This window comes from Leptodactylus fuscus, chromosome 1 (genome assembly GCF_031893055.1).
Source record: "Leptodactylus fuscus isolate aLepFus1 chromosome 1, aLepFus1.hap2, whole genome shotgun sequence".
In the NCBI taxonomy this organism is placed as follows: Eukaryota; Metazoa; Chordata; class Amphibia; order Anura; family Leptodactylidae; genus Leptodactylus; species Leptodactylus fuscus.
This window is the reverse complement of record NC_134265.1, coordinates 188,668,499-188,672,199: the sequence shown is the minus strand read 5'-3', so window position 1 is coordinate 188,672,199 and position 3,701 is coordinate 188,668,499. Positions and strand designations below refer to the sequence as shown.

Here is a 3,701-nt window from a genome sequence, read left to right as displayed (position 1 = left end):
TTTAGAGGCTCCCTCCACCATGAATTGGTCCAAACTGGGCTGGTTAGAGGCTCCCTCCACCATGAATTTCCCAAAACTTGGCTGTTTAGAGGCTCCATCCACCATTAATTGGTCCAAACTGGGCTGGTTAGAGGCTCCCTCCACCATGAATTTGCCCAAACTGGGCTGTTTAGAGGCTCCCTCCACCATGAATTGGTCCAAACTGGGTTTTTTAGAGGCTCCCTCCACCATGAATTGGTCCAAACTGGGCTGTTTAGAGGCTCCCTCCACCATGAATTTGCCCAAACTGGGCTGTTTAGCGGCTCCCTCCACCATTAATTGGTCCAAACTGGGCTGGTTAGAGGCTCCCTCCACCATGAATTTGCCCAAACTGGGCTGTATAGAGGCTCCCTCCACCATGAATTTGCCCAAACTGGGCTGGTTAGAGGCTCCCTCCACCATTAATTGGTCCAAACTGGGCTGGTTAGAGGCTCCCTCCACCATTAATTGGTCCAAACTGGGCTGGTTAGAGGCTCCCTCCACCATTAATTGGTCCAAACTGGGCTGGTTAGAGGCTCCCTCCACCATGAATTTGCCCAAACTGGGCTGGTTAGAGGCTCCCTCCACCATGATTTGGTCCAAACTGGGTTTTTTAGAGGCTCCCTCCACCATGAATTTGCCCAAACTGGGCTGGTTAGAGGCTCCCTCCACCATGAATTTGCCCAAACTGGGCTGGTTAGAGGCTCCCTCCACCATGAATTGGTCCAAACTGGGTTTTTTAGAGGCTCCCTCCACCATGAATTTGCCCACACTGGGCTGGTTAGAGGCTCCCTCCACCATGAATTGGTCCAAACTGGGGTTTTTAGAGGCTCCCTCCACCATGAATTTGCCCAAACTGGGGTGTTTAGAGGCTCCCTCCACCATGAATTTGCCCAAACTCTGCTGGTTAGAGGCTCAATCCACCCTGATTTTCAAAACAAATGTTGGTGCCAACCTCAACTTACTACAAGGGCCAAATTCACTGCTGGTGACAAGCTCTCCTCACTGCAAGTGCCAAATACACATGTTTCAAGGTGGTTTCCTACTGTCAGAGATGTGGTATTGAGTGTGTAAAGTGTGTAGTTGTTAGGCTGTGATGTTAGGGTAATAGAGGGTCTTTGGTGTGTTAGATGCCCCCAGACATGCTTCCCCTGCTGTCCCAGTGTCATTCCAGAGGTGTTGGCATCATTTCCTGGGGTGTCATAGTGGACTTGGTGACCCTCCAGACACGGATTTGGGTTTCCCCCTTAACGAGTATCTGTTCCCCATAGACTATAATGGGGTTCGAAACCCATTCGAACACACGAACATTGAGCGGCTGTTCGAATCGAATTTCGAACCTCGAACATTTTAGTGTTCGCTCATCTCTACTCACCACCAGAAACAGCATAGGATGTCCATCAGTTCCAGGAAATGGCTTTGGTGTTGGCAATCCAAAATTTCCAGAAGAGAGTCTCCGTCCATTGTAAAGTCCTTGAATTTTCTGAAGTCATTGGTATGGCAGTATGCCTTAATGTCAACAGCCACAAAATGATTCTGTGCATGAGCAATGGCCATCAGCATAACTGAAAAGTACTTCTTGTAATTGAAGAACAGGGAGCAACTCCTTGCAGGTTTCTGGATATGGATGTACTTTCCATCAACTGCTCCAGCACAATTTGATAACTGTGTCTCCTCCCAGAACTTGTCTGTAATGTCTTTCCATTGTTCTGTTGCTGGATGTGGAATAAAGTTGTCACCAAGCAAATCCAATAGGGCTTGGCAAGTATCCCAGACAATATCAGAAAATGTTGACTTGCCAAGACGGAACTGGCATTGGATGGAGGAGAAGCTCTCGCCTTTTGCCAGATTCCTTGAAATGAAAAATTCTCATTGAATGGTCACTACAGAGCGCTCCTTCTTCACAAGTGGGTTTCTTGCCTCTGGAGCCTGGATGACAGCTATTTAAGAAGTTCATCAAAGATGGAAATACTCATACACGGGTAATCATAGAACTTCTCTGGATGTTTGTGCAGTTCTCCATGAAGACTTAAATAGACTCCCCTTGTCATGCAGGCTGACGTTATAAGATGAAGCCAGAAGCATCGCCTTCTCTGTCACCTCCGCCTGGCAATTCTTTACCACTTCATCCTCAGCCTGATCATCTCTAGGTCAAAAAGCAAATATGGAATAATTTTTTACAATGACAGCAGCATCGCAAGTAGAAATGGAACACAAACAATGCTCTCCTCTCCAGAGTTGGCTCCAGACTGAATTATTAGTTTTTCTTCCTGCTTTCTATATTCTCTCTGTCACCATTTGGTGTTATGGCAACCAAATAAACACTAATGGACAAAAACAGACCTTAACTGATGGTTTTGTTTTAATTTTAATGTATTTTTAATGGACCTTTTGAACGGATCCGTTAAAAAATGGACACCAATGGTCAGGGTCTGTTTTTTTTCATTTTTTCATTGCGGAATCCAGACGGCAGTTTAAGGCTAAGGCCCCACATTGCGGGAATGCTGCTTTTTTTGTTGAAGATTTTGTTGCGGTTTTTTGAGCCAAAGCCAAAAATGGCTGCACAAGGAATAGGAAATATATAGGAAGTTCTTACACTTCTCCCTTCTGCTCAATCCGCCACTGGCTTTGGCTCAAAAAACTGCAGCAAAACTGCAACAAAAAAAGCTGCGTTTCCGCAATGTGGGGCCTCAGCCTAAGGGTGCATGCACACTACGTAACGCCGGGCGTGTATGAGAGCCGTACACGCCGGCGTTACAGCAGGGCTGCCGAACACTTCCCATTCACTTCAATGGGAGCGCTCGTAACAGCGGCGTTTACGGCTCTCATACACGCCCGGCGTTACGTAGTGTTAATGCACCCTAAGGCTGTAAACTGTAAGCTGTGAACTGTAAGCTCTAAAGATCACTAGAATGGGAACTCCAGTCCCATCAGTAGGACCACCACAAGTTTTTTTTTGCACCTATCAAGGGCCAACAGTGATGAATGTTATTAGCCATTGGCTATGAAAAAGTCTTTTTGCATCTTTAGGTATTGTATGCTGATGCTGAGTTCACATTACATCCCGTCATTGTTATACAACAAAAGTCAATATAACTAATGCAAGCATTCTGTTTATGTGAACCTGACCTTGGGATGTGAGTATAATACACAGAGATTAACTTGTTAATGGGTAGTAGTATGTGTGTGTGAATATATGCTCCAACTGTATTCAGTATCTACTATTAGTAAATAGGAAACTGTGCCACAAGTTCATGGAAAGTTGGATGTACCGTAGTATCTGATCACCTAACCCAGGCTTAAATAAACCTCTCCTTAGAACTGTCATATACATTTACCTGCCAATGTTCCATTCCCTGATACTCTTTTTCATGAAGAAAGACATTTTCTCATGCCTGAAGAGATCAGCAGCAGACACAAAAAGACACTGTCAAGAATATTTCTTACACAAGTCATCCTGAGCCACAGGCAATAAATCAAGGGTACAGGCAAAAGACCAGGTAGGAATTGAGTTCTTGAAACCTATATACTTTATATCATTAAATTATTTTGTATCTGGCTCAATTTACTTTCTATGAAATATTCAATGGATTATGCAAGACATAAGGGTCCAGTGACTGCAAGGATTCTTTAGGTTTTAAAGCTGCACAAATGGATGATAGCAGTAGCTTTGTTGGGCTCAA

At 44.7% G+C, this 3,701-nt stretch overlaps 1 pseudogene; it reads right to left on the bottom strand.

Moving 5' to 3' along the window:
* Positions 1-1,389: 1,389 nt before the first annotated feature.
* Positions 1,390-2,069, bottom strand: LOC142211837 (uncharacterized; annotated as a pseudogene).
* Positions 2,070-3,701: the final 1,632 nt, after the last annotated feature.